We start from the raw sequence: 12,336 nt of genomic DNA, 5'->3' as shown, positions 1-12,336 counted from the left end.
TTCCCTTGAACTCCAATCTCAATCGGGTAACTCAAATTATCTGCATGCAATAATTATTTTGGGTTGATTGATCAGTTAACTGGATGATCACTCCGTGTGAAAAACGTTACACACCCTTAACTAAACCTCCCCTAGTTCCATTGACGGTGAGAACTAGTTACACAGACAATAACTCAAATTAATTGAAAAAGATTGCTACAAATTAGAAATCAATCATGTATAACTCAACTAAAGTGTCTCCAACTCGAATTTACTGAGTTAACTGATTGAAAAGAGCCGTGTCACATCAGTGAACTACCTCCATGTATTCTGTTGAAATTGAAATTCAAATTTCTCGTAATTTAATCAAGGGAAAATTAAATTAGGAATTTCTTGCTGCATTTTCAACACTCCCTCTCAGCAAGAAATGGATTCACATCTACCTCGCTCTAGCACCTTTGGAATGTACTGCATGCAACACTTCTCTTTGTTTCTGCTACTACTACAACATCTGCAACTGAGAAGCATCCAAAAAGAAAAAATAATTCAACTGTGTCTGTAACTGTCTACTAGGAAAAATGTGTTGTTGTCGACTCTGCTACTGAGCCCCCTGCTCTGTTGTCAACACTCCTCTACACTCCTCAGTATTTGACTGACTTTGATCCTCTTGCTACTAAATATTGTGGTCCCCTGTAGCAAGGGTAATGATCCATGAAACAAACACACCTCAATGGACCCTACCCAAATTTCGACATTCTTGGACTAGGGTGTTGAAAAATGCAACAAGAAAATCCTAATTCAATTTTGTCCTTGAATTAAATTATGAATTCTCATAACAACTTGTAATAGTTAACTAAGTTAATTTGACTTAGCTGGCTCAGTTAATTCGATCTAGGAGTCTATCTAGAGTCATGTAGAGTGGTTCCTAAATTTTAGGGGGTTGGGTTGAGTTCTTTTGAGTTGTAATTATTTAATTCAGTTTAACTTAGTTAAATTCAGTTAAACTAGTTCCAACTAATGGAGGAATTAGTGGGAGATCCAATAGTGTGGTATGACCTGCAGTAGTGGGGTGTAACCAACACTGCTCAACCAGTGAACTCAAGATTCTCTCATAATTAACTCATGCATGTCAGATCAGAGAAAGACCTAGTTGAGATTAGAGTTGAGGGACAATGTACTATCAATTGTAAAATCATCTAAATTAAACCAACGGTGCATGCAATCATAGGCAATCCTATGATGGATTTCATAGTTATGGTTGAGGAATTTCTCAATTAAATACAGGCTAATTCCCTAGGAAACTGTGCAAAGAAATAGGAGCTTGGCAGACAACATATTCGGCTAAGTATTGGCTGAAGCTTGTTTGTGAAGTAGTGAGATAGATTGTGATAGTGTAGAGTTTGCTCGGGCTTGATCAAAACATTGTAATCTTCTCAAATTTTCTAATTAATGTAATATACAGATAGTAGGGAATTTTAGCTATGGCTTTCCCCTGAAAATTATTGTGTTATGTGTGATTGAATTCTTCATTTTTTTGCTTCGTGATTTCATTGATCAATTATTATTTCCGCTGATGAGTAGAGTAGATTCAGTTCAATTGATTTGGCATATTACAATCTGCACTTTGATTCTACAAGGAATTTCTACATGGTATCTAAGCTAAAATCACTATAGAATAGGAGAATATGAGTTTGTCTTTTGCAGGGGAAATCGAATTTGCAACATCATACTTCAGAGCCAGCAGGATGTCGTTCTACAGATATAAGATCTAATATGAGCTCGAGGGAAATTCAAACTATATTGCTTGGAAGGACATGATGGAGGCAGTGTTGGAAGACAACGGGCTTAAGGAATTCATAGACAATGATATTCCTAAGCCTCCAACAACTGATGCTCAAGATCTGGCAGAGTGGAGAAAGTGTGTGGCAAAGGCGAGAAGGATTATCCTAGAAGAAGTTCGAGATCATATTTTCTCGAACCTCCATGGTAAGGAAACTCCATTTGCAATGTTGAAGGCCTTGACAGACCTGTTTCAAAATAGTAGTGACCACAGGAAGCTAGCACTGAAGGACAAGCTCAGAAAGATCAAGATGGAGAAGGGTGATACAATACTGAAGTACTTGACCAAGTTCACCCAATGTCGGGATGAGCTTGGAAGTGTCGGTGTTACATTTGTTGAAGATGATCTAGTGAGCCTAACACTTTTAGGACTTCCTAAGAGGTGACACAGCTACCAAGACTCAGTTAATGGGAGGGAGAAGCTACCACAGTGGGAGCGATTGTGGTCTAACTTGGTACAAGAAGAGATCTGACGGAACACCAGAGATGGATCCTCATCCAAGCATGATGATGAGGAGAATTGTGCCTTAGATGGAAAGGTGAAGAAAGGGAAGGGGAAGTCATCCCATTCCAAATCAAATTCCAGTCAGGGTGGCAAGAAGGACATGTCAAAGATTAAATTCTTTCACTGTCACGAGTTGGGACACTATGCCACATAGTGTTCGCATAAGAAGGTTGGTAAGAAGCCCTCAGGAGTAGCGACATGTGAAGCTCTTGCTTCATAATTTGAACTAGATTTCACCCTCATTGCTTGCATGACGACATTAGTGATGGGTGTGTGGTACCGAGATAGTGGAGCCTCATTCCATATGACCAGCAATAAAAGTTCTTCAGTGACTTGGAGGAGAAAGACCTCCAAATGCACATCGAGATGGGAGATGATGGGAGGTGTAGCGTGAACGACATTAGTAATGTTACCTTTCAGAGGGAGTCTGGTTCTCCTCTCACATTAAAAGATGTCATGTATGTTATGCGTTTAAAGAAGAATTTGGTTTCAGTTGCCATGTTGGAGGATCATGGCTATGATGTGATATTTAGCAAGTGAAAGGCTTTTCTTCGTCACATAGCCTCGGGACAGGTGAAGCAGATCAAGGTTTAGGTGAAGAACCTCTACAAATTAGACGTATAAGATTGTGCTTATTTGAGCACTCAAGCAAAGAAGGTGCAAAGCCAAGACATCGATGAGTTGTGGCATAGAAGATTGGATCACTTGCACCATGAAGCTTTGAAGATCATGCAACAAATTTCTATAGGACTTCCCAAGGGTACACTAGAGAAAAGGGACACATGCAAAGGGTGTACATTGGGGAAATACACCTAAGCTTCCTTTCATGATAAAGACAGTCGAGTGCAAGTGATCCTTGATCAGGTTCACTCAGATGTGTGTGGACTGTTCTCGGCAACGTCCACGACCAAGCACAAGTATTATGTAATATTTGTTGATGATTTTTCTCGTAAGTGCTGGATTTTCTTCATGTATAAGAAAGATCAGACATTCACTAAATTTTGTGAATTTGAAGCGCTTATCGAGAAAGATATTGATAGGAAAGTTAAAGCTCTCATAAGTGATCATTGTGGATAATATGTGTCGAATGAATTCAAGAACTTCTATGCATCAGAAGGCATTCGACGAGATTTAATAACACCTCATAATCCACAATAGAATGGGGTGGTTGGAAGGAAGAATAAAAGTATTGTGGGAGCAGCACGGGTGATGTTACATGATTAGGGCCTACCGTTGCACTTGCGGGTTGAAACATGTAACACAACTATTTATTTGTAGAACATAAGCCCTCATCGAATTCTTGAGACGAGTACACCAAAAGAAGCATTTTCAGGTAAGAAACCAGACGTGGCACACTTCAAGATCTTGATTATGCATTGCAAACACCATGGTATCCTAGGGAGTGTATATTCCCTGGAGACATGCCCCTCTTCGTCACAGTTATAGCACCTTATGGGACCTCTTCCTCCAACTCTTCCTCCTCTCCCATTCCGTCCTCATCCTCCCCTATTGGACTCATTGATTTTGAACGTCGACATGTCCAGTCATTCTAATAAAGCATCCAATTCCCTGCACTGGTCAGTGTGATGCGTTGTAGATGCACAAAACTCACAATAGTTGTTATTAAGGATGTTGGAGTACTTTTGTAATATTGGGCACATCTGTGATAGATGTCTATACATCCTACAAATTTCACAGTATTCTTGATTATTTTGTCCGGGGAAAGCTCCTTGCGCCCCTACTGCCGCAACTCCCCCTATTGGCAGGGTTCCTAATGGTCCTACAAACCCCCCTAAATGGTTAATTCCCTGCAACCTTGGATGTTCTGTCGCAACATGTCCCTCCACCATGCAGTGTGTGCACCATACATTGGGTCTAGCTGGCCAAACTGGTTGTAGATCCTTTAGTTTCTCTGTTAAGTTAGCAATCTGATTTTGGAGGCCCATAATTGACAGATCCTACAATCGCCCCCCCACCAAACGATATTCATGCGGGTATCCAACCATGACCTCTATATGTGACGCTTGTTCTAAAGCATCCTGGAGAGTCTAGATCTTCTATTGTGTTAATGACATTCTTGTAAGGGGTAAGAGCGCCTTAATGAACCAGTCTCTTTGGTGATTAGGATCTAGGGTGTAACTCAACTTAGCAATAACATCCTTAAATCTTTTCAATAGTTCCCAAGAAGTTTCGCCTTCCTTCTACTTGATTTCCCATAGCTCCGATAACCTCTACTAGTTAGTCTGAGGTACTTTGAATTCTTGCATGAACCCTCTCTTGATTTCATCTCCTGTGGGATTATGGTTTTGTTCTGCCCATTTTATAAACCAACGCAGAGCTCTCTCCCTCAACGTGGTCTGGAATTCAACTGATTTAACATTGTCTGGTCTCTGACGTTCTCTCCATGTAACTTCGTACAGATACCAGTGTTGTTCTATGTCTTCATTTCCTCTACCTACAAACTCTGGGTATTTGGTGCAATATCCCACCATGTTTATTTGAGTATGCGCCAAAAACACAAATCCTTTGGTTCCTGGCTGCTGAGATCCTTACAGTCCCAGATTACTAATACCACTAATTCCCCTGTTGTTTATTGTATTGAAACTAGCCTTATATTTCTCATGTACGTTGTGTACTCGTATCGCTTTAGCTAATTTAGCAACAAATTTTCTTGAATTATTGTAAGGCACCAAGGGAAGGTCAAGAGGGATACTACCTATACCTTGGGGATATTGCTGCTAGCCTCTTTCGGATGTTTCACCTTCGGAAAATAACCTTCTCATGACATTACCCATTTCCTCTTCCCTTTCCTCTTCACCGCTGCTTGACATCTATCCCTCTGCTATCCTTCCCACAACTTGTAAGGAAGGATCCTCTTTATTATTCTAGCTTATGTCTTTCCAATCGCCATTATTATCTTGTCCTACATCTTCTTTTACTCTCTCTCCCTCTTCTGAGCTCCCCGACACTGCTCCTACTTGGTGGGGTCCCATGTTTCTCTTCTTCAGAGTCTGAACCACTCTCACCTACCACTTGTCAGCTAACATCGCTCTCCTCTGTGCCCTAATGTCTCTGGCTTTCCACAATCCTTCTACATCCATTCCTTTAGTAGCATTTATATTCCTAAACGGTATCATCCTCCCCTTAGGTCCTTCCCCTAGTACTGGGGCTTTACACTACCATCATTGTTGTAGGTGAGGGTAGCAGCCCTTCTTCTACCATGAACATCTTAATCCACAACATCACTTCCCTCACCAGCCTTCCTCTTAATCTTGAATCGAACACTGCTTCCTCCCTTGAAAAGGATTGATAATTCTCTATGGCAAACTCGACTATGTACCCCTCCACTGTAGTTTGTACCCAAAAGCCAACTGCCCTTGTTAGATTGATGTCCAATTGTCGAAGCGATATAAGGTCTGAAGGAGTTCAGTAGCGACAAGCTGACGTCGTTCCTTCTGATCAACTTTGCACTTTTAGCCTTCTTAACCAATTATACAAGTCTTCTGGAACTTGCACCAGAAGAGCTTGTACAAGTCACTCGCAACTAGCGTAAAATGTCTCTCTACTCACTTTAGAAATCGATTGACCACTTTGAATAGTTTGGTCTACTATAACTGATCTACTCTTTTATTCCACCAATCTCTAATTTCTTTCTTAAATATCCTCGACACCATATTCTAAACTGGTTCTTGTAACTTCAGGTCCCGGCAACGGAACCATTTGTTGGCACAAAAGTGACATCAGGGAAAGACCCTGGGTTCAGGCGTAGAGGGCCAACAATGGTTCGTTGTAGTCTAGGACAACGTCGGCATTTTCACCTTACCCAATGGATAAGGAGTCTCACCCGAGGCATGTCGCGACCAGAAGTAAGAAGGGTTCAACATAGGGTCAGGGATATATCAACCATTAGTCTGTAAGTGGATTTATGCATATACTCAGGCTAACATTATATTAATCATTACAATGAATCTACCATGTGCATAGACTTGCAGTGCATTCAAAATTTTAGTAGGTCCATATAACATAAGAAAATACACACATCATACCAAGAAACGAGTCTAATTCCTCATTCATCTTAATTCAACATAATAGCAATACATGATACATTGGCCTCAGCCACAAATAACTATATCAAATACCCGATTACATGACCTAACTTCCTGCAATGACCTAGCCCGCTTCTCAACTGCTGCTCCAGTCTTCAGTTCAGATGATCTAAGCGATCACATCCACCTTGTTGCTCGTCCATGACTAGAACACTACAACCAACCCATCAAGCCTCAACCAACCCCTTTCTCCTTGCAGCTTTATCCTTTTGTATTCCTTTTGCCACTTGCACTGCCAGTTCTTGCTCAGTTGTTTCTTTCTTTGGATGCCTCTCGTCCACCTTGTCTGCTCGATTTCCCTTGCTTTCTGCTGACACCTCACCACAACCATCCCGCAACTGCATGTTCCTATCTTCTACCCCAACTGTCTTTTCTGCAACCTGACCGTTGTTGCCCCCACCCGTACTCCTCTTCTTTTTATCTTTAAAATATTACAAACTCCTTCAAAATCAAAATGAAGTCCCCAATAGTTACTTCCTTTGGTATGTTTTCCTACAACAATGGTTACCAAGAATCATCAAAATTGAGCCCCTTTAAGGCTATGTATGGCAAGAAATGTAACCACCCATCAACTAGAATGATCCAATGAATAGGGTACTTCTTGGGCCTTATATACTGAAGTAAATGCAACAGGATGTAGTTTCTATCAAAGAAAATTTTAAGAACAACTCAAGACAAGAAAAAGAGCTATGCAGATCAACAGAGAATGCACAAGTAGTTTCAAGTCAGGGATCATGTTTACCTCTGTATTAGGCCAAGGAAAAATTCACTAAAAGTTGGGTCTTGTCCAAAGCTAGCACCCATATTTTTTAGGCCATTTTAAATTATCAAAAGAGTGGGACCAGTGGTTTACAGATTGGTCTTGCCACCCACAATGAAATCACATTATGTTTTCCATATTTCTTTGCTTAAAAAAGTATGCACATGATGTTAATCATGTTTTTGATTAGTTTGTAATAAAGGTGGAATTCGAGGGATAATTCCAAACAGTGCCACTATGTATTTTGGATCAGAGGCAGATGGCGCTCTCAAATAGAGTAACCAAGAAAGTCAAGGTGCAGGGGGAGCACTTTGGACTAGATGAAGCCACTTGTGAAATGGCTGATCAAATGAGGGTGTCATACCCATTTTTGTTTAGTGGGTATGAAAATGTAAATGTAAACTTAAAATGAAGTTGTGTATATAAATCTCAATGTAAATTTTGTATCTGGGTATAGAACATTGAGGATGGTGTTCCTCTAAGGGGGTGGGGTCAATGATATCCCTTTTTGTTGTCCCTCTTGTAAATATTTCTATGAATTTTAATTCATGTAAATCATTTGGAAATGTAAAACATTGACTGGCTCACATGGATTCATAGGTATGAGGAGGAGCAGTTGCTTGTAAACCCGAACCACTTTATTTATTTAGCCACCTATCTCCCTTGGGGATAGAGGGAATTGTTGGTGCAAGCATGGAATTTGGGAACAGGATTCCTGAGTGAAGGAAAAGCCATGTAGTATTGGTTATTGTGGAAAGTGTAGGCATGGTTAACATGCATGGAAGAGTACGAGAAGAAAATCTCGATGAAATACAAGGTGGAGAGAGAGATGGGGGAGCATAGATAGTATGTGTAGTGGTATCAAGCAAGAGAAAGAGAGAGAGTGAGAGAGAGAGTGAGAGAGCTGAGAAAAGGAAGACCAATGAACATAGAGGTGAAGAGAAAAAAATTCAAGGGACAAAACTAGTGGTGGTCATGAATCTTCCAAGGAGGAAATATATTTCTTATCCTCTTCTCTATTCTTGGGATAGTATTCCCTGTGTTTGCTAAGGTCGGTGTGCGTGCCTGCAATTCGATTAACCAATGAGATTTCAGTGGAGTTGCAACACTCAATGCTAGCCTTGGTTATAATAAAACATTGGATGTTAGGTAGGGTTGATAAACTACTTGAGAGGCTGAGGCACCTAGGTACTAGCTAAAAGGACTAATAGACCACTAGGTGTTAGACTTAGGGTTAATAAACCACTTATGTACTTGCTCAGTAAGCTGATAAACCACATGCATAGTGGACTCTTGACTCCTGTAGAAATAGCTTAGAGAAGCTAGTTGATAAACCTCCTATATATTTTATTATTCTCATGGAACTAAGTTGTAACTCGTTGATCCTTGGATAAATTCCTGTGGTTGATTTATACTAGACAAAGAGTCATTGTCATGTTGCTACTAGAGGTAATTAATAAACCACTTGTGAAGTGGACTCTTCTTCTTACCATCTATTGACTTGTTATTGGTGATGATACTCTGGAGAAATTAACTCCTCAACCATTGAATCTAACTTAGGGGTAGTTAGTTGCAAGAAAGACCACAATGTAGGTTTCCTATGATTGGGTGGAGAGTTGAAGTCCCTCCTTCAGTTGTTAGTCACTCAAGAATAATAAGATAAGTTTTTTACTTACATTCTTTATGTATATTCATTGCGCTTAGTTTATAAATGATGTTGTTATGGGTCATAACAATGGTTGTATCAACATTGTTATGGAGGAATGTTTTATTCTTGGTTTCCTTTAATGCGATGTATATGTGATTTTTCTCATGGATGAAATGGATTTGCAAATCCCTATGATTTCTGGCACTTTCTTGAGTGCAAAGTTAATTTACATAGAATGTATGAGTACTTATTGAGTTCAGTTGATTGTCATTATGTGTGATTTCTATTGTTTGTTATGTCATGATTATTACAAATATCTTTTATTTATGGATTGGTGAAATCCTAGGGTTGATGTTGTGTGTGACATCTTATATTAATGGATCTGATGGTGCCTGTGTGAATCAATTCAGTTTGATTAATGGGATGTTGTTGTATCTAATGCATAGTGATGTCTCATTTATGGTTTAGCTCATTGTACTACCTAAGTAAAGGCTTTTCTGGTGGATGTATTGCACATATTATGGTTATCTAAATTGTCTTGAGTGTTATGTGTCGAATAGGGTTTTTATCTATATAATTGTTTGATGATTTGAGCAACATTTGAACTAAAGGCTCAGTTTGGTTGTCAGAATCCTCGAGAATTCAAGCCTAGTTTTAGATGAGTAATGAGTCCACCATTGGGGCTGAACAAGCCTTGTTGAACATGTAAAGGAGTTATTATTTAGAAAGGACGGGAAAACCTTGGCATTCCTTAATAGATATTTATACGTCCCAGGGAATGGAGGTGTGTCTCTTCAGGATGAGACTTTTGATGCTCATTAACAGAAGTCGCAAACTGATGGAGAGCATGGGACGAGAAAATTCTCATTACCTGAAGTGGAATTTCACACCGCGTGGTCTCGAGGTCACCATGAAGTTCCAATGGGAGTTGGCATGATTAATGAAAGGTGTGGCATGGGAAAAAATACCCATCACTTGCCACCAATTTTTTCATTACAACATGGAGGTATGACAGTGACTTCTTACAAATGTGGGCACATTGGCACTATTGATGGAGGGCATTACAAAACCCTCTTTGTCTTTAAATGGGGAAGTATAGCTTTACATGGAGGTCTGGGACTCGGTGGGGCCCCTAACTTAAGCTAAGTTGTTGAATGCCATGTAGGAAATGGATAATGTGTACATCTAATGTGGCAAGGTTTCCAACATAGTACGTTATTAACGTGACACATGGTAGGAAGAAACAATCATTTGGAGGTCCAAGTGGCCAGTTTTTAGGTGACACATGGCACCACTAGAGGATGCCACTTGGTAGGATGACATCACCCTTACATCAACATGAAGTGAAAAAGATGCAATAGGAGCAGGTGACATGGAGTTTAGGATGATGAAGCACCTAGGAGACACGTGGAAATGGTTTTGTGGTGCCACGGTTTGGGAATACCATATGGTATTGAGGTGGAGGTAAACATGGCTAAGCGGCACATCACCACGGGTACTGAAACCCTGATGATATTTTGTACTGCCTATCGTAGTGGGTCATGGTATAAGGAATCCATGGAACAAGAACTTACCCATTACATAAAGAAAATGTTCACATCTTGACACGTTGTAGGTGTTGAAAGGGGGTAAATTCTAAAGGAATGGTGTGGGGCCTAATGGCGCTATGGCACTATGACATGGCAGGGCCACCTAAGACTTTGTGCATTGTGGTAGAACCATGTAGGCAACTCGATAGTGCCATGTGGCCATACTTGCTGGTGTGGCAAGGTTAAATGATCAAACCTTAAAATGGGCATAACTTTCAATCCAGAGGTAAAATTCAGATAAAATTTATATTATCAAATATCTCTTGAGGAGCTGAATACGATGGTGTTATGCAAAGTTATTTCCACACACTTTGGGTGAGAAGAAATTTTATAAACCCATCTTCATAATGAGACCGTGGAGGTTGGGTTAATTAAAAGTAATACCCCTCATTCATCCTGGAGAGTCTAAGGGGGTAGGAGGGAGTGTTACAAATAAAAAAAAATATATTGTAAGGGTCCTAATTATGATATGAAGGACTCATATCATAATTGGGGTGGTTTTGCAAGTTCAAAAATTGGTGACTAACCCAAAATACTTATTTAGACTTAATGTTAAAGATAAATCTACATGGCCATAAGAACATATGTTAAGTTATGGGTATCACCATGTGTCCTTGAAGTAGAAAGATATTCCCATCAAGAAATAAACATCAAGTACTTGACTGGCCATTTGTTTAAGCCAATTTATGGGGTTAATTATTATTTAGCTTGCAAACGGCTAATAATTTCCTTTAGGAATAACCTGGGACTTTCAATCTAGATGAGTATAACAATTTCCTATGCGTGTTCCTCATCTCTCTTTTACCTGACATTGCTTCTCTATTTGTGAGCATCCATGATCCAGATCTTGGGGGATAAGATCTAGAAACCATGAATGTTAAGAGAGGAGGGGAGGAATATATACATCTACCAAGAAACTAACCATAGAAACAATTAAAAAAAATAAAAATACCCACATTGAATACAAAATATAACTTTATTAACTGAGAAGAACTTTTTACAACTACATTCTGAAGGACCAATCTGTCATTTTGCAAAGTGAGGCTCATTACATCATTGAATACCATTGATAAACACCATTGGTGAATACCATAGGTAATTACCATTAGTGAATACCATGGGTGGATACCACTTTCCATTCAAATCAATCCTCCCCCCTTAGGAAGCAATGATCCCCATTGTGTCAAGTTACCTCAAAATATTTTTTTGAATATGAGCCAATGAAGATAAGAGTTTTGTGTGGTTGAACCATAAACATGGGCTTTTGGATGACCCAAAACCAAGTGTTGTTGAATACAAGGGGTTTTTGTGGTTGATGCATAATCACAGGAGTGTGGATGACCCATAACCATGATGAAAGAAGGTCCAAGGATAAATTTACCTTGCCATTCTTATGGGCCAACTGTGATACTGACAATGTACGGCCTAGAAAATGAACTTCTATGGAAAGGGTTTTGTGTGGTTGACCCATAAATGTTGGTTTTTGGGTGGCCCATAACCATGATGAATGAAGGTCCGATATAGAGATACCTTGTAATGCTTATGGGCCAACTGTGACACTGACAACATATGGACTAGAAAATAGACTTTGAGATAGTTCACTTGCTAGTATTCCAAGGTATGGTAGAAATATGGCGACCTATCTGGTGGCTTACCTTCACAAATTCTCACTATCTAATGAAATATTGTAAAGGATTCCTCCAAGTACTCAAGTTTCACATTTTTTATTCCCATTTTTGTGATTTGATAGTCCTACCATGACATTACCTTGGCATTAGGAGGGGTATTTTGTCACAACTAGAAGTACACTTCAAGATAGTCAACAAAGATATCACTATCACCATGGGCACCCCTAGTTACTAAATGAATAGATAGAAAGGAAGAATACAAATCTCCAACATGCCCTATTT

This window comes from Pinus tabuliformis, chromosome 1_2 (genome assembly GCF_031772625.1).
Source record: "Pinus tabuliformis cultivar Carrire ecotype Pingquan chromosome 1_2, CPIR1, whole genome shotgun sequence".
NCBI classification, from domain to species: domain Eukaryota; kingdom Viridiplantae; phylum Streptophyta; class Pinopsida; order Pinales; family Pinaceae; genus Pinus; species Pinus tabuliformis.
The sequence above is the reverse complement of the archived record's forward strand: the minus strand, read 5'-3'. Positions refer to the sequence as shown.